We start from the raw sequence: 24924 nt of genomic DNA, 5'->3' as shown, positions 1-24924 counted from the left end.
TTTGTTGTTGTTCTTCTTCCTGCAGCGTTTAAATATTTCAGCACTGAACTGATGTTTCTTCAAAGCTCATTTCAACCTGTTGAAGTCATGAATGAAAGTGCAGACTGAGAGTGGATCACATGATGTTTGAGGTGTGTCATGTGACATGTTCAGTATTGTCACACATGTCTAGATTGTCCCTGATATCATAACTGCTCAAACACTGATGATTATATTTGAAGAATTATTCCTGATGGCAGCAAAGTTTGAATGGAGCTCTCTGTCTGTGCTGATTTGTCGCCCTCTGGAGGTCAAAGCACAAACTGCATGATGTCACTGTAACCACCACAGTGACAGGAAGTGTTTTTATGACTGAAACACTGAAATGATGCTAACGGCTGTCGTTAGGCTCACTGACAGCAGTGCTGATGTGTTCATGTCAAACACTGGCTCAGGTCAGACTCCTTCATCCTTCTCCAGCGTGAGGCCGCCCTCAGACCCACAGGAGCTCTGACCTTTGACCTCCTGACCCTAACCATTTTAGTCTTGTTGCATCTTTAAATGCAAATCCATCCAAACTGTAGCCGAGCAAAAGAAGCTGGAAGCTGTTCTATGAATGATGTTGTTGAAGGAGCTTGGAAAGAAAAGCGTCTGGACTTCTTTAAGTTGCTTGAAGAGGGACATGGACGTCTTAACGCCCACTCACATCCTGGGACATTTGATCACAGGAAATCACATGATAGCGTGGGGCTAGATCTCACAATGGGTTCACCCAAGACCTTGGCTGATTGAGACCCACACCCGTTTTCACGGAGGAGGAGGAGTTTCACATCCTGAACATGTGACAACCTGGTTTAAAGGGACCAAAAGTAACTGGACACCTGATTCAGTTCAGGTTTATTCATCCGCTCCAAACCACAGCAGCAGTCACCTGCAGGGAACCAGCTGATCCATGTAACTGGGGACAGACCACAGCCCAGAGCACTGGTTCATGATGTGTTTGTGGACTGTAGGTTGTTTGGATAGAGATGAGATGTACTCAGCAGTCTGTCTCTAATGTTTAATGAAATGTTCTGAAGATGATAATAACTTGTGATTTTCTTTTGAATGAATCTTTAATCGTGTTGTAGGGCCTCTGACTCTCATGAAGATTTTCACATCAATGTGCTTTTCACAAAGATATTAACAATGAAAATGACGTGCAGCCCTGAACTACTCATGCGTTAACTCAGCGGTTCCCAACCCCCGGGTCACGGACCGGTCCGTGAGTCGTTTGGTACCGGGCCGTGAGAGTCGAGGCTCGGTGTGAAATTGATGGTTGATAGGTTTGTAGCATAAACCTGTTCGCTGGATCGTTCAATCCAGCTACACAGCAAAGCAAGACACGAGTAGTTCTTTATGTTTCTCGTGCACGGGAGAGACCTGGACCAATGCCGTTCCTTCGCTTGACCACAGTCGCTCTCGTCCGTTCCCTCGTAACACTGTTCTTTTATTGAGGTTACATGAACATACATAGGTTCATTAACATACACGTGAACAAAGGTACCAGTCTGTATGTTATGTAGGTGTGTGTGTGTGTGTGTGTGTGTGTGTGTGTGTGTGTGTGTGTGTGTGTGTGTGGAGTCAGAGTGTGACCCCATAAACGACTTCCCTAAACCTGCTGGTCTGGAAGTCCAGCAGTTCATCTAAACAAAAGGCACTTAGACTAAAACAGACATCCTACCACAAAACAATAAGAAGGTAGCACCTCTCCCATGATCCCAGGACGTGGGTGTGAATGCCAGAACACTCTGCAGTCACACAAAGTCTTTGAAGACTACTATCATTACACCGGCAGATTCCCCCGGCTCAACATCGCCAGCCGGCAAAGATATTGCCGACATATTGGAGTCAATCGACAAGCGATTGTCCAGTTTCGACGCAAGGCTGTCCTTGGTGGAGATTCTTCACCGAGAATTTAAATGCTTGCGAGAATCCCTGGAGTACAGCCAGCAGCAGGTGGAAACGCTTGCTGCTGAAAATGCTACGCTAAGGGAGTCGGTGAAATGTCTCACAGATAATGTTACCCAGCTCAATAGAGAAAATAAAAAAAATAAAAGAAACAGTTATCGATCTACAAGCTCGTAGCATGCGTGATAATCTGGTATTTTCTGGTATTCCAGAAGCCGCTGGAGAGGACGCGGAGACCACGGTAAAAAGCTTCATCAAAACCCACCTGAAGCTGCAGGAGGACACTGTGAAGAACATCGTCTTCGATCGGGTACATCGCCTCGGCCCCATTCGGGCTACGGCCGGGAGACCACGTCCTATCGTGGCCAAATTCGGCCACTTCAAACAAAAGCAACATGTGAAAAGCCGCGGCAGGGAATTAAAAGGAACGGACTTCAGCGTGAACGACCAGTTCCCCAAACAGATCTTGGAACGACGCAGGGTCCTCTTCCCAATCCGACGCGGCTTCATCCAGAAGGGCTCCCGCGCTGTCATCGCTGTGGACCGGCTGTACGTGGACGGACAGCTCCACCGCGACCCCAACATCACTCCATGGCTGTATTAACTTCACACCAGATAAGAATCAGCTACACCATTTCCCTATCCACTCACACTAACTTGCATTAACATCTGTTTAACTTACCGGTATCAAATCGCATCTTAAAGTGTGATTTCATAGCAGAATTAACACCGTCACTCTCCGTCAGTGATTTAATTGGAATGTTTACGTTTTGTTTCTGTTTTTTTTTCTTCTCGTTTTTTTTTCCCTCTCTTTTCCCCCTCTTGGTTTTATGCTGCTCACCCCTGTCCTTGGTTTCTTTCTTTATTCCTTTCACTGCCTCGATCACCTGCTTCGACACTCATCCACAAACATCCTTTATTTCGACACATTCGCACCATGCGCTCAACGGCAGCACATTTACATCAGTCAGACAGCGCACACAGTCATATAAGATACACACACACTTAAGCCAAGCCTACTCATATTAGTAACTATGCATACACAAAGTCAGACTCAGGGAGCATCTCGCCACACATTTTTTCTCTCTCTCCTTCTCTTTATTTATGAACAAGTGACGTATTCTCTCCACCTGGCTAAGCGACGCACACAGCATACATCCCTAGTTATACACAAACATCTATGGGTACACTGAGGTTCATTACATGGAATATAAATGGAGCTGGCTCCAGAGAAAAGAGGTTAAAAATATTTAACCAACTCAAAAAACTACAGGCAGATGTTGTCCTTTTACAAGAGACCCACAGACCTCTTAGAGGTTCGAATGAACTTAAAACACCTGAGTTTCCTAATGTGTTCTCAGCTTGTTACAATTCTAGACAAAGGGGAGCAGCAATTTTAATACATAAAAATATTAATTTCACAGTACTCGATACAGTTATAGATCCAGAGGGCAGATTCTTAATCATTAAACTATCTATACGTGATAAAAAGCTATGTATTGCAAGTGTATATGGTCCAAATGTTGATGATCCCTCATTCTTTCACGGTTTTTTCAGTGCACTCTCTGAACACTTAGATGGCACACTTGTTCTTGGAGGTGACCTCAACCTTGGACTAAATGAAGACATGGATAGGCTCAATACAGCGGGAACTCAGCTTAATTGGCAGTCCACAAATATAATCAAACAGTATATGAGTGACTTTGGTCTTTGCGATGCATGGCGCTCCCTTCACCCCACCAGTAAGGAATATACTTTTTTCTCACATGTCCATCACTCCTACTCTCGTCTGGATTATTTTTTGGTCAGCAGCTCACTGCTGTGTGACATTATCAGACACTGAGATTCATCCTATAGCTGTCAGCGATCATGCTCCTGTATCTTTAACACTAATGCACAAGAATAATACTACGCCAAGAAAAAACTGGAGATTTAATATATCACTACTTAAAGATGAAGACTTTATTAAATATTTTAAAAAAGAGTGGACTTCATATTTGAACTATAATGACACTCCCGAAACATCAGCTTCTGTTCTATGGGAAGCAGGGAAAGCTGTGATGAGAGGTAAAATAATTTCTTTCTCATCACATAAAAAGAAAAAAGAAAACAAAAATATTCAGGAATTAGAAAAAAACATCAAATCACTAGAAGAAGCCTACGCGTCCCACCAAGATCAGGAAACATTGAACAAAATACGCAAAACAAAACTAGAATTAAATGAGATAATTGATAAAAAAAAAACAAAATTCTTAGTACAAAGACTACGCCTACAAAATTATGAACATGGTAATAAATCCGGTCAATTTCTAGCAAACCAGCTAAAAATAAATAAAGAAAAAACAACTATATGTGCTGTTCAAGATTCATCTGGGAACACATTATATGAACCGATACAAATAAACAACATTTTCAGGGATTTCTATAAAACGTTGTATTCACCACAAATAAACCCATCTAAAAAAGAAATTGATCAGTTTTTGGACAACATAACTCTTCCAAAATTATTGGACACTCAAGCAATGGCACTGGATTCGCCGCTGACACCAGGTGAACTCCAGGAAGCCCTGATAAGTATGCCCAATAATAAGGCTCCAGGTCCAGATGGCTTTCCTGCAGAATTCTACAAAGAATTCTGGTCAATTCTAGCACCAGTTTTCTACAGAACGTTGTTGGAAATTAAAGAAAAGGGCAGACTTCCATCAAATATGAATTCTGCAAACATTAATCTCCTGCTAAAACCAGGCAAAGACCCTGTATATCCCTCAAGCTATCGTCCAATATCCCTTATAAATGTAGACCTTAAAATAATCTGCAAAGCTCTCTCAAAGAGACTGGAGAAAATAACCCCCCTCTTAATTCATCCTGACCAAACTGGTTTCATAAAAGGTAGGCACTCATCAACAAATACACGTAGATTACTTAATTTGATAGACTACTCATACAGTAAAAACCTAGAAACTACAATATTCTCTTTAGACGCAGAAAAAGCATTTGACAGAGTTAACTGGAAATTTCTATTTGCAACTTTACACAAATTTGGTTTTGGAAACTCTTTCATAAACTGGTTAAAAATATTATATAATTCCCCAACAGCTTGTGTTAGAACAAATGACCAGACATCCTCCAGCTTCTGTCTCTTGAGGGGCACCAGGCAGGGATGCCCACTCTCCCCTTCACTGTTTGCAATTTTTATTGAACCACTAGCAGCAGCAATTAGACAGAATTCAGTAATTAAGGGCATAAAATGCAAGAACGTGGAACATAAAATCAGCCTTTATGCGGATGATGTGTTACTCTTTCTCCAAAATTCACAAACCAATATCTCTGGGGTGATTGAATTGATAAACTCTTTTGCAAGAATATCAGATTACTCAATTAACTGGTCAAAATCTACAGTCCTACCGATTAATTGCTCCTTCCATAATTCCTCTTCTACACCACTGCAATCGGGAAATATAAAATATTTAGGTATTAATGTTTCTCCCAAGCTTGCAGATCTAACTAAATTAAACCATATCCCACTTTTAAAGAAGGTAGAAGGTGATCTGGCTAGATGGAAATGTCTACCCATATCACTCATGGGAAGGGTTGCCGCTATAAAAATGATGGTCTTACCAAAAATAAATTATTTATTCTCAATGATCCCAACTAAACCGCCACAAGATTGGTTCAGATCTCTAGATTCATGTATGTCCAAATTCCTTTGGAAAAATAAACCCCCACGTATAAGCTTAAAAACACTACAAAAGACCAAGGATAAAGGAGCACTAGAACTGCCTAACTTTCAGCACTACTTCTTAGCCAACAGGCTTCAGTTTATCTCAGGATGGCTAAAACACACCCTCTTAGATGAACCTTGGCTAGATGTAGAACAAGCACTTTGCAATAATCTAGAGATCTCAGACCTACCATTTATCAGCTCAAACATCCAACGACATGAATGCTTTAAAAGCATCAACATCAGCTCTTCTCTGACAGCATGGTGGGAGTTTCTAAAATTGACGGCGTCTTCATTAATCCCATGCAAACGTACACCTATCTGGAACAACCCTGACATATTACAAAACAATAATATGATAAACTTTTCAGATTGGAGTGATAAAGGAATCAAATATTTAGAACATATACTAGAAGGAACAGAATTTATTTCATTTGACGGACTAGTTACACAATATGGGATCAACAAGAAAAGATTTTTAGAATATCAACAAATTAAATCCATAGTAAAAAAGAAATTTAAACCGGGTCAAGTTGAATTACAAACACCACCAAGTGTGGTTCAGTTTCTTACTCTTAAACCCCCCAAATTACTATCCAAAATATACAGAATGCTTTCTAAAACAGATGAATCAATATCACTTCCTATTGCAAAATGGGAAGCGGATTTATCAGTTAATGTAGACCTAAACTTCTGGTCTCAGATTTGCTTACTGTTTCATCTAATTAGAAATCCCAGTCTTCAATTAATTCAATACAAAATATTACATAGAGTGCACTATACAGGTCATCGGATGTTCAAGATGGGCTTTACGTCTACCAACAACTGCTCACACTGCCAAACCAATTCACCGGACAATTATATCCACGCTCTTTGGTTCTGTCCACCAGTTCAGAAATTTTGGCGCGAGATATGTGAAGACTTATCGAAGTGTCTGAAATGTAACATTCCAACTTCCCCCTTAGTGTGTTTGTTGGGCAGCTTAGATAATGTCACTTCAGAAAAGAATATCGCCCATATGGTTTTCACTGCCCTATGCATAGCCAAGAAAACAGTCCTCATGAACTGGAAAAATAAAAATAATCTTAATTCTAACCAATATAGAAATTATCTATTAGATTACATTAGTCTTGATACAGCCTCTGCCACCACATCAGATCAATTGCTCTGGGCTCCTTTGATCAGCTCCATCACCTAGTGGGGGTGGGGGGTCATAGTTTGGTCCCGCCTTCACTGTTGTGATTGGTGTGGGGGTAGGGACAGGCTTAGGGCGTCGGGGGGTTCCCCGGAGGCATCTTCCTTGGGGGGCTCAACCCGGGGTAGCGGTCATGTCCGGTTAGGGGCTCTGTTGGCTCTCCGGTGACTGTTTCCTCGCGGCTGCGTGCAGCGGGGCTAGGGGAGGGTCTGTGCTGACGGACGTGGGTTACTGACCTGGTAGCCTGGCTGCCCCTGGGTGGGTCCGGGATGGGCGTGAGGTTCTGGGGGCGCTCCGTCTCTGGGCTGGGACCCGGACCGGGCCTTGGGGGCTTGGGTCCTGGTTGGTGTGTTGCCGGGGTTGTGGGCGGGTGGGTGCATGGGGGCCCAGCCCTGGAGCAGGGTGCCGCCGGTGCGTTGAGCCACCTGGGGGGCTCTTCAACTGGTGGTTGTCACATCTTGCAGGAGCTTTCCTCTCCTCAGGAGCTGCCTCTGCAGGAGGGGGAGATACAGGAGAGGTGGAGGAAGATCTCAGCCTGGGTGTTTATTGTCTTATGTAGTCTGGAAGATGAGTGGATGGTGGGGTGGGTGCAGTTTTCTCTGTGGTGGGGTTGGGTGGACTGTCCCGGGCTCTGTGGGGCCGGGCGGTGCTGCTGCACTGGGCCCGGTCTGGATGGGCCTGGGCCCCCTTTCCCTGGCGGGTCGCGGAGTATGGGGGTGCCTACTGTGGTCACTGGGGGTTTAACATTTAGTATTTACTGTCATATTCCCATATATCATTGTGATGTTGTTTATTCTATTACTCTTGTTCTCTTCTGCTTGCTTTCTTTTTTCTTTCTCAGCAGGTGATCCAGGTGATTGATATATGCATTTTTTTTCTCTGCCCGTTCTGTTGGTTTTTGTCTTTTGCCCTTCTCCCCCGTCCCTCTTCTCAGCTGTTTCTCTTTCCCTCTTTCTTTCTCCCCTTCTTTCCCCCAGTCAAGTCTGTCCCGTATTCAGTAAGTGAAAATAAAATAAACAATAAAAGGTGAATCAAATGGACCATTACGGCAAGGCTGGGATGGTCAGTTTGGTAAAGTAAATCCGTTGGGCATCTTTCTTTGCCTTTAGACAACAATTCTGATGCAAAAGAGCCAAACGGGACAGGCCAAAAAAACAAAAAAAAAAAAAACAAAAAAAACTTACACGTGAACAAAGGTACCAGTCTGTATGTTATGTAGGTGTGTGTGTGTGTGTGTGTGTGTGTGTGCGTGTGTGTGTGTGTGTGACCCCATAAACGACTTCCCTAAACCTGCTGGTCTGGAAGTCCAGCAGTTCATCTAAACAAAAGGCACTTAGACTAAAACAGACATCCTACCACAAAACAATAAGAAGGTAGCACCTCTCCCATGATCCCAGGACGTGGGTGTGAATGCCAGAACACTCTGGAGTCACACAAAGTCTTTAAAGACTACTATCATTACACAATTGGTTCTACACCTCTAAGCATATATGGTTAGATATTCCCCAATAACAATGACAATGATAAAATATAAATCCAACAATGGTTTTCAGGGTTTTTATCGTTAACTTCGTTTCCCTGGGTCTTTTCCCGTGTTGTAGTCGTGTGTCTTATTTTGAAAGAAATGTTTACGCGTTACCATAGCGACCAGAGAGCATTAAGGGTGCAGACAGGTGCATCCAACAACATTTTATTTTCCCTTATTTGATTTATGGACCTAACTGTATGAACTGGACTTTGGCTTTAATGCTGCTCCTCTTCATCATTGCTGTGTTGCATTTCCATCATTCTGCTGCTGGATTCACTGCAGGCTTTAACAAACACTCCTTTGGGTCCAGGCCCAGCCACGTGTTTGTAAGCTGCTGTGCTCCTCACAAATAAAGCCTGAAGCAGCTCAGACTGTTAGAAGCAGCACTGAGCCCTGTTACAGTTATAGTGTTAGAGCAGCGGCTGCAGCCTACAGCATTTAAACTAGCTGACAGTAAACACATCAGTCCAGATGTTACCACATTACTTTGTGATGCTGAGAGTTAAAGGAGACTGGCTGATTAAAATCCCATTCCTTACATCACCGTCCTCTGCTCTGACTGCTTTCATTTAATCACAATCAGAATACTTTTTTGATCCCAGGGGAAATTATTTAGGTTACAGTGCTGCAGCACAAACAGGAACAAAGACACAACACACTAAGTAAGAAATAGCACAACATACACAATATATACATGCATACATATGAGTCACTTATAAGTAACATGTGAGTGCTGGGGTCTATGACAGCAGGCAGGTCTGTATTTATGTCCAGGCTGACATGAACAGCTAGTAGTTCAGGGTTCAACACTCAGGAAAGTGTGTGACCTTCCACACTGACAGAAGATGCTAAACATGACTTTAAACTGTTGTTTGTTAAAGCCTCACAGATCTGAGAGCAGGGCTCAGTGGGTACATGAGCCTTTATACATGAAGGCTTTCTGTTTCCAGGAGAGGAAACATGTGATCCAGCTGTGTTTGGTCACATGGATCTGCTCTGCATGGATCACCTGACTAAAACATGTTGTTATTATTGTTCTTACAGTCTTAAATCGGTACATCAGGTGGGTCACATGACACCCGGGGGTGACAGCAACATCTTTCCTCTTTAGAAAGCTGCTCTCTGTCCCAGGAGCTGTTGTCACAGTAACAGCAGGAACAGGAAGTCACATGCTCTCTGCTCTGTGATTGGCTGCTTCTTATCTCAGCTTCCTGCAGAGGGTGGAGGTCTGCTGATAACGCACAACAACAGAAGTGTGACTTTCACTTCCTGTTTATTGCTGTTGTTCTTAAAGCTCTCAGGCAATGCTGCAGCGCCCCCTGCTGACACAAACTCCTCCCTCTGTCTCAGAGGTCACACGTCAGCCTGCTGCAGAGGGTCTGCCTGTTCATGGACTTCCTGTTACAGAGACGGGTCTCAGCGTCAACACTGGTTTCTGATTGGACGGTGTGGAACCCCAGCTTCCTCCAGCCGAGTGATGTGTGGATTCATCACTCTCTGTGGATCAGTGTAAGTCTGTGTGTGGGTCAGCTGCAGGACTTGTTTGACCTTTGACCCTGGCAGACAGAGCTGGTTACTGCTGTGTGACTCCTGCCGTCGCTCCACTTTAAATTTTACTTAAAATAAGTCCTGACATGGCCCCGCCCCCTCTGACCTGCTGCTCCTGGATGTGCTGAGGACACAGCGGAGGCTCAGAGGGGGCGGGGCTTTTCCCGTGGCGGTAACCAAACTGCATTAGGTCACTGCACTGCCAGTGTTTAACCACACCTCTTCTGACTGACCTTTGACCTCTGACATGTTGATTTGATCCTTATTTAATGACGTCTTTTATCTAGTGATTTAATTCTGTGTATTTATATGTGATGGTGTTCCTGAGTTCAGCCTCAGCTGATATCCACAGACGCTCCTATTGGCTGGTTTTAAAAACACATTTTTCCATTAAAGAGACTCTTTTAAAAACACGTCTGCCTGAAATTCACATTTCATTTATCTTGGGGGATTTTAACAGAGAGATAGAACTTTATGAATCCCTCATGTTTATCCTCCAGGAAATCCAGTTTGTAGCAGCAGAACACCGACAAACTTTTACACAGCACAGAATTAGGATATCAAATAAAGGGGAATAAGAGAACATGAATATAAGCATAAATATATACATATATACACAGACCTCACACAGAGACAGCAGCTACACTGTGTGTGGATGTGATCCACAGTCACAGCTGTGGGTTTCAGTCAGTGTGTCTCTAACTTCATGGTCACATTTCAAAGCTTATTGCAGCCAGAAGATGTTCAAGTAAAAGATTTATTGCTGTACTCGTCTACCAGGATAACAGGAGGTTCATAAAGCTGTGTAATACTTCAGCTTTCCATCATGGAGTAGTAGTTGTGTCCCTTTGTGTTTATTAGTGTGTTCACACGTCTACTTTAACTTCACTCTGTAATGAAAGGATTCAAATCCCTGATAAATACATACATGCTGACTCTGAGTCTCAGTGAAGGAGGAAAGGATGGATGAAGGCAGCCTAGTGTGGGTCATGTGTGTCCAGCAGTCATCCAGGGCCTGGATCCATCTGTAACAGGAAGACAAAGTCCAGCCTGTAATCATCCTATCAGGCACAGCGTTTCCATCCAGCATCCTGACGACGCTAACAACCCGTCAAACGTCTCCTCTGGTCCACAGAAGTCACACTTCCTGTGTCATGTTTACCTTTTTAAGTGTGCTATTCAAGCCTGTGTGACCAACTCTGACTCTCCAGATTCCATCCTGGTCTCTGCTGCAGCTTCTTCTACACGACTGTTTTCTGTATAATAATATCTGCCTTTCCCGTCTCTGTCCCAGTGTGCCTGCCACTCGTCCTTCATCTTTACCTTCATTATACTCTTCACCTCACTTTCACTGTATTTTATAGTCAAACCTGCACGACTTCTTCTTGCTGCACCTTTTTAAACTTATCGTCCTGTTCATTGCATCAACACCGATATTCACAGGGAGCCATAAGAAATCCACTTCTATCCCTCTGTGTTTGATTCTATACAGTAAATGAAGTATATCAAAAACAATATGTTGCCTAGAGTCTGAAGACATATCACCTGTGCTCACTAGCACGCTGCTAGAGTCCCAGCAAACCACATACCTGCATATTAGTGCGTCCTCCACCCAGTTCAAGCCAGTAACATCACTACCAGCTCCCAGTATAAACTGCCACATCATCTGTAATTCTTTTACTCATCACCAAACTTATTTGTGGGAGAACAAATGCAGCAGCCGTTCTTTTATCTGACAGTGTTGACGCATCAGTAAATATCCTCACATGACCTGAGGACTTTCCCACTATATGAACCTGCTTTTAGTCGCCCCTCCTCCCTCGCCACAAGCTTCCTTTACAACATAACTTATAAAAAACAACTTTATTGACAATCAGCAATAACAATTACAGACAGTCTAGAAGAAGAATCACATGATCAAGGAGCAGAAGTTTATGGTTTTAATAGCTTTTACATTTTGGGAAAGTTTTAAAAACATTGTTTGGTTTTCTTTCTAAAGCGTTGAAAGGACGGCTTTGCATCAGAAAAGTAAGATCAGCAAATGAATCCATTAAAGTTCTTTTGCCTTGTTTGCAAAAGAAGCCAAACAACATTTGTGTTACAAAGAGAGACTTCAGAACAGATCAAAGATCACAAACATCAGGCACTGATGGAAACAGCCAAACACAGAAACAGAGGCACCAGCAGGTGAAGGAGGCCTGTTGTAGAAATGACTCTGAGTGCTCAGGTAGAAACGCATGAAGAACCAGTGCGTCTAATATTTGGAAACCAGTCTGTGTTTGAGCGTCCTGGATGAAACACAGATCATGTTGCAGAGCGAGGACGTCGTCTTTCCTCCCGAGTGTGTAACTACAGGACGTGTGCAGAAGGTTTAATCGTCCTCCTGACAGTTACTGATGAACGAGTCCTTCAGGGAGGCTCCAGGATCACTGTGGCTTTTACCAGCTGCTGCTAAACTGAGAGGTGTTGCTGCTTCATGTGTGAAGATGTTTGCATGGCTTTAACAGTGCAGACGTTCCTCATGTGCACCCATTTCATATGTTTTATTGTGATGTTTAGTAACATCTGCTTTCCTCCTTCAGGCAGACGATAAAGTGAGCTCAGCCTTAAACATGTGGAGAGAACGTTTGACCGACAGTCCTGGGACGACTGCAGAACAATGGTTTGTTTTTAATGATAAAGTTTCATAATGGAAATAAATGCTGAGCCTGTTTCATGATGTTGGCCCTGCAGCATCAGGCAGGATCAATACTGTAACAAACGTGTGTCACAGTTATAATGACTTTAAATGAAGACTTGGGTTGGATGGAGATGTCAGCTGGATTTGTGCTGACTGTCACTTTAAATGTTTTCAGTTCAGCTTCTAAATCTACTTTTGTATAATGTTTGCTGAGTTTTGCACTTCATGACGCTTTTAAGAAGAGCCAATAAATCCTGACTTTACACAAAAATAAAGGTTTGATGTGTTTAGTGTGACAGTGGAGGAGAGCGCACATAATAAGAGTCATTAACAGAATGGTGACAATTATAATCTGTCTCATTTTAGGAGCAGCTCACAGGCACAACAGACTACAGAGCAATCAAAGCACCAGTTAAACGTCCATGTGACCGGCTTACAGCCAATGAACAATCAGTCCCCACTGTCCCCACCAACATCACTGTACTGGAAAGACTGTGCTGCCATGGTCAGAGATGAACTGGTACTAAAATGTAAGGCAGCTGATGTGTGTGGCCTTAGCAGCACAAATGCATCACGGCTGCAACGCTGCAGTGTGTTTAAACATTTGAACATTTCTGTGGCTTCAAACCAGCAGCTCCTCTGTACTCAGTCGTGTTTGTGTGTCTGTCAAAGTGATTGTTGTCTTTAAAAAGCCTTTTGTGTTTGGGTTTTGTGAGCAGTGCCGAGCTTCTCTTTAGTCTAAGCTGAGTCGATATATTTGATTCCATGTTTGGTGTGATTTTCAAAGTCAGCAGCAGCAAACGCTGAACAAGCAAAGTTTGGGCCCATCAGAGACAGCAGTGGATCTGCTGACCTGTAGGTGTTGGAGGTGTTTGTGTGCAGCTGTGGGTCAGTCAGCTTTATTTCACTTATCCATGACAGAGCGCTGTTAGCTGTGAGTTAGCATCCACTGAGCTGTTTCATCTACTCTGTCACTGCCAGCAAGCAGAGCCCAGGGTTGGCTTCATAAGCTGGACGTGGCCTTGCTCAAGGGCACTTTAGCAGCACGTTCCCAGCAGTAACAGAGGGATTCAAACTGGTGACCCTGGAGTAGGAATCACCCAGAAAAGTCACCTTATGCCAGAAGTTTTAGTGAGACGGGAACAACATTACAGCTCTGATGTCATTGACCTGTGCAGTGAGGACATATTGAACTGTGAGGACACAGCTTATAGGTTCAACACTGACCCTGGGTCAGCATGTGCAGGTGACATGGTGTTGGTGTCACCACTACAGACAGCTCAGGTTCAACTGGTTCTTCTTTGATTTGCTTCTATAGCACAAAGGTTGACCCCAGTCTGGTCCAGTTAGCATCTGAATCCATAAACGTGTGAGCTCGTCCCACCAGAGGACGTCAGCATCATGGGGATAATGTCTACAGCAGGAAAACACAGGGACAGTTGGGTTTGCTGCACATCTGGAACACACAGTTAGCTCAGATATGTTCATGTCGCTAACACCAATACAGTGACTGAGTGCTCTATAGCAGCTAATGCTAACAACTGTAACACTGCTGTTTGTCATGGTTTTCAGACCAAATGATAACAAACGTTGGGAAAAGTGAAATATTGGAACATGAAATCATAAATTATTACATTTAAACAACAATAATACAGCTAAATTTCCCCTGTTGGCTCATAAGCTGCTCACCTGGATGCTACATCAGTGCAGTCCTCTCTGAACATTAGATAATCAACACACACACACTTATTGTTGAGAGGCTGACTTCACTAAACTCACAGAAACTCTTAAGAAGCTCCTCAAATGATGACTTTGGAGTTTTGTGTTACTGTCAGTGTATAAAAGCTAGAAAAGGAAGAAAAGCAGGAGAAATGATCAAAGTGCTGCTGTGTGCAGGAAGAACTACAACATGTTAGTGAGAAACACAAACAGGGTGTGAAACACACTCCAGAGGAAACGCTGTGTGCAGGCTGTCTGTGACTTCCTGTATCTCTGCCACAGACTGGGACAGACACCAGTGAAACCAGTCACTGTGGTCATGTGCTTGTAGCCAGCAGCCTGTGATGTGAGGCTGCTTGAGTCAGTCGTCTGCTTCCACCATGTAAACCTTGGTGTCTCCTACATGCACAGATGTTTCCTGCAGACTGTGCTGCTCCAGCTGTCACACAGATGTTGAATCAGCAACATCTGCTGTCACGTGCTCCCTGGTCCCACAGATAACAGGCTGCATACAAGAGGCTCACCTCTGCTACCTGCTGCTCCACTCCCCATCGCTGTTTTGGCCACGCCTCCCGTTGGTCAGCAGGTAAAGGTGAAGCCTGGGACATGGAAGCCTTTACAGCAGAGCTTCATGGGCCTGTCCAGCAGCAGGCTGAGGAGAGAAAGGTGACAGAGTTCGCTGTTACAAACAGTTTCTCAGCTTTGATCTAAAAGAGCTTCTTTCCTGTTAAAGCAGCTGAGAGTGAGCACATGTTCTCCCCCTGAGGTTCTCATGACAGAGGAAGAACTCACAGCTGAGGAGGACCAGGATCTCCATCCACTCACAGTCCCTGCAAACAAAACCACCATTTGAACTTTAACATCTGTTGTCAGTTCTTGTGTCACTCAGCACATCTCAGCTGTTCCTCTGAGTTTCTTCTGAAAGTCTTCCTGTGATTGGCTGTTCACAGACACATGACTACATGAATCAGCTCCACATGTTCTCAGCAGCAACATCTGGGCAGCTGTGACAGGTTAAAGACAACATGTTTCTAAGTGCAATTAGAAGAAGAAGCCAGTAAAGACGCGTCTGTGATGCAAAGCAACAGAAGAGAACGTGAGCCACAGTAAGTGATGGAGGATGAACTGGTCCTGTCTCTGTTGGTGGGCTCGTATACTGGCAGGAAGGAAGCTTCTCTGGGATTTCTCCCTCAGCACCAGTGAAGCCTCTGTTTCTGTCACTATTGTCTCTTTGAACTGTGATTATTTTGTGCTTTCACAGCATTTTCCTGTTTCATGGTGTTTTAGAAGCAGCAGTGTGTGTGAGCTCTCAGGGCCACCGTCCATCCTGTATACTTGTTGTTTGTAGTGTCACCAGTGCAGTGATGACCACAGGGTGGCGCTGTGCTGCATCACAGGCAGCCTGCGCTGGGCCTGTTCCATATAACATATATATCAGATGATGATATGAAACATCGTTTGTTTCATGGTGTAAAATATGTTACATGGTTGTGATGCTCACTGTAGTGTCTGTATTAAAGTTCTCTCTTTCTCTTATATTTAATATAACCACACTACGGACGCTCGTTAGCAACAACGCCGGTAAAACCATCGCGTGGCTCCGCCGTCCGCTTCTTTATTTTCCACATAAACCTTTCACAATAAAGCTCAAGATCCTATTGAGACTTTTCAAAATAAAAGGAATCACATGAAAGAGCATGCAGAGAGTTTAGGGATGAAAAGCTAAAAAGAGCCGTCAGGGGCTAAAACATGAATGTTACAACAGGCTTTTCCCCGCAGCACGCCGTGTGATAAATACTCACAAATACTCACAAACGTGTCGTTTCATGCGTCGGTCAAACACTCGACGCCCAGCTGGAAACACTTCAGGGAAGTTCATCTGCCCGAGATTCAGAAAATCGCCATAAACGCTCCATATTCACCTTTACATGGAATATAAAGGGAAAAGAAGAAACACAGTGCTGTGTCAGCGTTAGACATATAGATATATCCTTGCTTTTAATACATTTGAAGGTGGGTGGGAGAGGTGCTTCTCCGCGTAGTCTACGGTCTCTTTGGGATCGCTAAAGCTTTTCCTCACATCACCATGGGTCACTAACAGCTTTGCAGGGTATAGCAGTCTGTACCTGTCATCCCACGTAGTCTTCCTCTCATATTTGCAAATGCGGCTCTGCGTTTCCAACAGAGGGAGGGAAATCTGGGAGGATGTTTATTTTAAAAACCCTTATACATCAGGTTCTTGTTCTCTGCAGCTTTCAGCAGAATTTCCTCACCAATGTGGTAGTAGTGCAATCTCAAGATGATGGGCCGAGGAAGATGACTTTGTTTGGGACGCTGGCGATTCACTCCATGTGCCATGTGCTCGATCGATGAGTGGCTTCTCCTCGAGAGATAGCGCCTCCGCCAGCAGGTGTGAACCAACTCAGTCATCTTGGGTCCCTCTGTGCCTTCTGGTATTCCTGCAGTTCTTAAATTATTCCTCCTGGAGTGCCTCAAGAGCTCCACATCTCTCATCTAACTTCTTTACCTCCGCAGACAAACGCTCCACAGTGGCCTGGAGAGTGGCGATGGTGTCAGAGTGGTTCGAGGCACAGTCCTGCAGTTCAGTCAAAGTGTTATCATGCCTGGCCACGTCGCTTTTTATGTCCGAAATTGAGGGCTGGATGCTCTGGTTCAAGGATGATATCTCGCCTCCTATGGTGGTAGAAATCTCTAATATGCAAGTGTCCAGTGCTAGTTAGTTAGTTCTAGTGGTTAGTGGGGCTTTATTTGATGATTCTAGTGTGTGTTACATTGTTGTCATATTGTTGAGTCGCAGAGCTGTACAGTGTTACAGTTTCTGTAGAGTCTGGTATAAGGAACTCAGATCCCTCTGTGAATAATGTTCACTGAAACTGATCTGTAGTTAATGAACTAGTCAGGATTTACACTAGAGAATGTTTCTGCCATTACATGGCCTGTATTTGTAGAGCGCTTTACTCGTCCCTAAGGACCCCAAAGTGCTTTTTTGCCCAAGGACACAACGACCGAGACTGTCCAAGCCGGGGCTCGAACCGGCAACCTTCCGATTACAAGACGAGCTGCCAACTCTTGAGCCACGATCGGCCCACATATTGTTGTCTTTTGTTGCAGACACCAAGTGTTGAGATCCTGTCTCAACCTCCTACATTCTTCCAGCAGGTTACACATTATTTTTTGTATTTGGAATCAAATATATGTGTCAGTTGGGCCTAGTGCAGGGGTCAGCAACCTTTAACACCCAAAGAGCCTTTTGGACCCGGTTTCCACACAAAGGGTCAGGGTTCGGGAAAACACTGGGAGCCGCAAATACTTTGTGACATCTAAAATGAAGATAACACTGTGTATATTGTTTTTACCTTTATGCTTTGTGTGAACAACTACAGTGTGTTGCTTATGAAATCCATGAAGTGCTACAGAGAAAATTACATTTGATTTATGTAATGAACACATTTTGAGCTCTTAAAGAAATATAACAAAGGAAAGCTGAACTCCAATGATCCATGTAGCAAACACAAACTGTTATATCGCCTTTGGGCTTTTGGAGCCTTGACCTGACTTTTAAAAAAAGCGCGTTCATGCAAACATCGTCGGGTCTGCCGTGATATGTTTACAACGGGACTTCTGCTCCTGAACCTCTGCGCACAGCGTCTGCAGGTAAGGTAACTTTATTTATACCCAAAGGCAAGGTAAATTTGCTTTACAGACAAATGACAGCATTTGACATCCCTTTAAAAACACACATACCTAGTAAATATATAAAACTCACTGTGACACATACTTTAATATTTATGAATCAAAAACAGTTCTTATTTAATTCAGTGACAGCAACGGGGACAAAGCTATTTTTATAACGCTTTGTCCTGCATCTCGGAAATAGAAACCTCCGTCCTGAGGGAAGAAGCTGAAATTTACCCCTTAGAGGATGGGAACCATTTTTAAGGATTGATAAAGCCATCCTCTGTACCTGCTCAGAGTACAGGGAGGCTAAACAAGACTGTGGCTCACCTATCAGACGACTGGACCATCTCACTATCTGATTCAGAGAGTTTTTCTCTGTGACAGAGGTCTGACCGAACCATGCCACCAAACAAAAGGATAAAACAGACTCAATAAAAGAACGAGAAAACAAAGTTAAAATGTTTTGGTCAATGTGGAAATGAACAAGTTTCCTAAGGCAATAAAGGTGCTGGTGACCCTTTTTACAAACTGATTTGCAATTTTGATCAAAGTTCAGTTTTTCATTGATTATGGTCCCAAGATATTTATATGATTGTACTTGCTCTATTTTCTGACCTTTAATTAAAGTGACTCCGTGCCCATTTTGTTGTTTCCTAAAATCAACAACCATGTCTTTTGTTTTAGATATGTTCAGCTGGAGATAAGACTCCTCCCACCACTGAACAAAGTCATCAATGACTGGGCCGTGGTTAGTTTCACCCTCTTTCAGTAAGCTGACAATAACAGAGTCATCTGCATATTTAATAATGACCCTGTTTTCATGTCTGCCCTGGCACATGTTTGTATAGAGAGTGAATAATAAGGGCGATAGGACGCAGCCTTGAGGAGAACCTGTGGAGGAGAACACTGGGTCAGACAGAACCCCATTTATTCTCACTCTTTGTGACCTGTCAGTTAGAAAATCTAAAATCCAGCCCAGCAGGTTTTTCCTGATTTCAAACTGTTCTAAAAGTCTTTTAATTAAAATATGGGGCTGTGTTGTATTAAAAGCCGAAGAAAAATCAATGAGAAGAAGTCTTGCAAAAGTCCCTTTACTCTCTACATGTTTAAGAATCAGATTTAGTAAAGTCAAAAGTGCGTCCTCCACTCCTCTGTTGGGCCTGTATGCAAACTGCATTGGATCCAGCTGACCTTCAGTCTCTTCATAATCACATTTCTGAGGATTTTTTCAAAGACTTTCATGACAACTGAAGTGAGGCAACAGGCCTGAAGTCGTTTAGATTTAGGGACAGGAACCACGACTGCTTCTTTGCAAAGAGAGGGCACATGTTGTGTTTGCAAGGATTTGTTAAAAATAACCTGAAATATAGGCCTGAGTTCATCAGCACAAGATTTAATTAGGCCGCCACTAATATTATCAGGACCTGGCTCTTGTTCACATTGACTGTATGAAAGGCCTTTTTAACATCGCTGAGTTCAATGATAAAGTGCTGAGTATCTCTCAGTTTCTGTTTCAGTTCCCAAATATCCTCGCTGAAATCAGAAGAACTAAAACGAGCATAAAACATGTTTAAAGCATTTGAAAATCTCTGTCTGAATTAAAACATCTAAAATGACCTGACTGCTGCTCTGGGGATTTTGAAACCCTGCTATGGTTTTCATACAAGTCCAGGCAGACCCAAAAGTTTTTGCAGCAAATTTGCTTTCAAGAAGGTTTTTGTCTGTTTTGCTTTCAAGATCTCGATTTTCATTTCCTTGGTAGCTGTCTGAAAATCGGTAACAGCCCCTCTTTAAAGGCCTGTCTCTTTTTCCTTAAACAGGATTTGACACTTTTAGTGACCCATGGCTTATTGTTAGCGTAAATTTTAACGCGCTTACGGGGTATAATCATGTCTTTACAAAATACTGCACAGGAGCTAGTAACATCCACCAAAGCGTCGAGATCATCGCCACAAGACTGAAGACGGGGCTGTACGAAGTCACTTTATCTCTACAGGACTGTAAGCTGTCGTCTGTGAGGCGTGAGCGTGTTTGTTTGAACACAGTTCACGGTGGAGAACAGCTGCTGACATAATGTGGATCCAAGATCCATAACTGGCCTACCTGGGGCTGAAAGTCTCCATAAATGCAGGCGTTTCGGCGGCTACACCGGCTTCCACGAGTGTGACGCTTATTTTGAGAAAATAATAGAATATAAATGTATTTTTATATTCCAATATCACAATAATCTTCCAATGTAGAACTACAAGTTAAAAAAGAAGTAACATAAATCAAATCCACTTCAGCTAAATACTTCTCATTTATTTCCATCTTACATGCTGTGACTGCAGCCATTCCCACATCTCTGTGAATGGGACTCATGGACATGGATCAGTGGTTGTTGATCAATGGTCCTGAGAATCTGCATAATTAAGATGAAGGAACGGAGCTCCCAGCCCATCGTTCCTGCAGCTGCTTTCAGTCTTTATGCAAATGTCCTGTTTGTAAGACTGAAACCTGCAGCTGAGACTGAAGACGTCACCTGATGATGACGACACGTTTCTCCCACAAAACGCTGCGTCCAGATGAACAGAAGCAACAGACTCACTTTCCTGGATGATTGAGATGCATCAAGACTTCATTGTGTGTTACTTCTCATTCAGCACAGACACATTATTCCTGTTAGGTCATGTCAGCTGTCACTCAGTACAAGCACAACTGTGAACAACACAAACTTCTCTTCAATGTGTCACAGAAACACTAAGTGTGAGAGCCTGTATGACACACAGGACAGACTGTAAGCTCTGCTGGCTGCACAGCACTTTGTAGCAGTTTTCCAACATGTCCTCCACCCGTGATGTCAGTGGTGGGACCCCAGTCACAGCACTCAGCACCACCTCCTTTAAATGGATTTTATAGCAGTTCCTCCCGTTACTCGGTGCAACGCTTCTTAAATGTGTTTTTGCAGGATAAAACACAGCAGGTGGTGTAGAGAGGACGTCAGCTGACGGAGCAGAGGGAGGCAGACTGTGGATAAATGACAGAGTGAGAGGAGAGCAACCATGACAGAAGCACAGGTGTGGCAGATAGAAGTGGCTTTATAGACACTTATTGTCAGTCCTCGTGCATGCTGTGGAAATAAGTGTCTGTGTCATGAGGTGACATGTGAGCTTATCTTTGGTCAATAAAGCTGAACGACCAGTTTTCACTTTGCTTGTTACGCTTGTTTAGTGACGTCTGGGTTTCTGTGGAGCCCGAATTTTGATGAGTTCTGGTGAAATCATCTGAGATCATCTGAGCATCGGTGAAGAGTCAGCAGAGAAAGTGTGGGACAGAAGTTTGCTTTGGACACATGGACTGAAATCAAAAAGTAACAAACAGGATTTCCAATGGACAGTATGGAGAAGTGAAAGTACACAAAGGCTGTGCTGGAACACGTGTGTTACACTTTTTGACAGCTGAGAACAAAACACAATATTTTGCATCATCTCTGCAGTGTCTCTTCTTTCCTCTGCTGTTGTGCTTTTAGCTCCAAACTGTTTCAAATGGTTTGTCAGCAAGCTGACCTCTGACCTCTGCAGTACTAACTCCTGACCCGTACAAAGAGCGGGCGTTTCTGACCTTTGACCTGCAGCTGTATGTCTCTCAGTCTCAGTTCTTCTCTCCGTCACTGATGGAGCAGGTGTAGTTGCTGCTGACAGTCAGTCGTTTGTTTTCTCAGAGTGAGGCTGAAGTCTGAACTGTTCAGAGCATCAGGTCTCATCAACGTGCGCTGCTGTAACGCCGCTTTGTCCTCTGAGATCACCAGGTATGAAACCTGAGTGCTGACAGAGCAGCATGTTCCCCCTCATTCACCTCCACCACCACAGCCAAGGCATGCTGGGAAACTGAGGACACACAGACGGAGAACTGAAGTGTCTGCTGTGTGTTCATCTCAGAGTCCTCACAGGTGACACATTAGCTCCAGAACACCAAGCCAGGTGTTTGAAGCCTGACAGGGATTCTTCCCATCCAGAGGGAGGATTTAGCTGCACAACAATGAACATTAGTGTGTAGTTTAGAAACACAGACTGTGCCTGCACTGCATCTAGTGAAGAAAAGTGTTACTGCCAGAGAACGAGGCTCCTTTAAAGCAGCTGATATTAAGGTTGAAAAATCAACAATAAGCTGATGTAATCAACGTTTCACAAAATGGTCAGCAGCTAAAATCTGGAGCCGTTCTTTGGTGGTAATTAACAGTTTGTTCTTGTTAGCTAATTATGTAATTAAAGGTAGCAGCAGAAGCCTTGTGTTGAAAGCCCATTCACTCACACATTCACACAGTATGTGTGTGTCTGTGTTACACTGTGGACATCCCTTCTGTTGGAGCGCCATCTTGTGGCAGGTTTAAGAAATGTTCTTCTTGTAAATCCAAACTGATGCACCTCCATAGCAGACTGTGGAGGCTTTCAGTGACATGAAGACTTGATTTATACTGTCATATTCTCCTGTTACACAAAGCACAGCACGCTGAACATGGATGAACTGAAACTCCCAGCATCTGACTGAGGAAAAGCACAAATCATTCTCACACTGACTCCTGCTTGATTTTAGATTTGCTTTCAAATCCTCACACTTTCATATGAAGCACTAAATGGGCTCCAGACTGTTTATCTCAGCTTCCTGTCAAACACACTGCTGCTCACACCGAGGCTCAGTTTACTCCTCCAGCCTGGCTTAACCTGCTGTCTGTTAAAAACAGTCCCACACTCCTCTGTTTAATCCTTCTGATCAGACTCTTTGATTTTGTATTGTTTTTACCTGAAGTTGTGTTTTTGACATGGTTCTGTCTGTGAAATAAAGCTCACACACACACTGCTACAGTCCTTCATACACTTAGAAACGAAGCTGCTCCTTTCCTCAGTGCTGACACATAAAGAAGAGTTGGTTTTATATCCAACACGTCTCTGTTCCAGAAAACAGCTTCAGCAGCCTCTGAGTCTGAACTTGGAGTTGGTTATAAGCCACAGGCCTGTGTGCACAGCAATGAGGAAATATAATGCAGTAAGTGAAACATGGATGTGTGGAACAGATTATCCCAAAGGTTGATTCTGTTCATCTGGACGTTCTCAGTGAAACATTTGGTCTCTCGGTCAGGTGACTCCTTTAGTCTCAGCTGACTGCAGCTTTCCAAACCTTTGTCACTGGATCACTCACTTCATCTCCAACGTGTCCCTGACACAGACAGCTGGAGCCGTTACAGCAAAATCATTGATCATCGTTTTTAGAACATTAGCTGGTGTTGGTGGGCAGGCTAGCAGTGCTAATTGTTAGCACTAGTTCTGCTGCTCTCCCTTTGTCTCTGTTATTGTTGGTCTTTTGTGAACAATAGAAAGTGTCTTCATGAGACTGTTGCCTAATGTTCAAATGTAGATAACACCACCTGCACCAACCTGTTACACAGCACAACCCTCTGGTGTAGCTTTGGCTGGAGCACATATTGGCAGCTCCAGTGACATCACCACTCCATGGTGACATCATCTCTACAGACTGTGGCTGTTACATATCCTCACCTGGTAATAATAAGACTGTCCTCAGCTGCACACAGCTCCAAGATGAACAAACTGAAGTAAATACAAATTAGAGTTACGATAGATTGAAATCTTGTAATCAGAGCTAATTCTTAGTGAAACTCTCACAACATCATATCCTGATCCTGGGTTAGTGTCTCGGTCTCAGATCACAACATCAGCACAGGCTTGGCTTGGGTGAGGTATTGAGTGGTTCTTGTCCATGACAGCTGCAGGTACAGTGCCATCAGCCATGCTGCACCACATGTCTGCCCAGGAACATTAGTGTGGCTGAGTCTCATGTAAACATTGTGCTAAAGTGGTGGGAAAGTGGCTGCAAGCTGGCTGCACTGTGTCCAATACTCTCAGTATGATATCCACAAACCTCTGAGTGTCACAGAGTGGGCCTGTGCTCAGCTCACTGTGCCCCATTCAATTCTACTTGCATAGTTTTACAAGTAAAATTAAAAGTTGCTCAATGATAAGTTATTGTAGTAACAACTAAGTCCATGGTCATTATTTGTTAATAGGAGCTTAAAGCTTCTGCACCAATCATGGAGCAGCAGGTTTAGAGCATGTGGATCTACAAAAGTAAGTCCCAGTAAGATGGGCTGAGCCTTACATACTAGAAGAAACATGTCATTCCCAGCAGATGAAGCGCCCTTTAAAGCAGGATCTCACTTTAAACCTAAAGAACTTGCTATGAGCATGCAGTGCATTCATGGTTATTATTCATACGATTGTGGGGAGCTAATAAAGTGCAACTATCACATTACATTTTATTATTAAATTGTTGTTAACAATCCCTTCACTTCTGCTTATCTAATTCATGGTTGCAGGATGGCTGACAGCTTCCATTAGGCAGGAGGTAATGTCCATTCTGGCCACAGTGCAACCCACAATGTGTAACTGACACTATTATATTGCATTATGTCACATTGTTACATCTTTTTAATAAATGATGACAGTCAGCTGAATTTGCTGCCCCCTTGGTGGAGGACATCAGGATCAGCAGCTGCTGCTCCATCACAAACACCACAGAAGAAGAACAACACTGGATCAGATTATCTGGACGTGTTTGACAGGGACAGTGTTCATGTTCATGGACATCAGGACAAAAACAGACGATGGAAACCTGCCAGATTTGAGCTAAACTGCTCGTTTCCATGTGTAGTCCCTGGGAGGTCACATGACCAACAAAGACACACAAGCTGTGTCCCAAAACGTCGGCTGCATCCTCCGGAGGCCGCATTTGAAGGCCGATGACGTCACAGCCAGGCGACGAAGGCTGTCCCGATTCCTCGACTCCTTCAAATGCGTCCTTCATTCCCCCGAGTTTGAAGGATGGGTCGGGTGTGTCCTTCGTGGCCCACCATA

This window comes from Copadichromis virginalis, unplaced genomic scaffold, assembly GCF_057382275.1.
Source record: "Copadichromis virginalis isolate Kocher_CV1m ecotype Utaka unplaced genomic scaffold, C_Virginalis_male_GT1.1 unmapped_scaffold_1, whole genome shotgun sequence".
In the NCBI taxonomy this organism is placed as follows: domain Eukaryota; kingdom Metazoa; phylum Chordata; class Actinopteri; order Cichliformes; family Cichlidae; genus Copadichromis; species Copadichromis virginalis.
Note: the sequence above shows the minus strand (reverse complement) of the source record.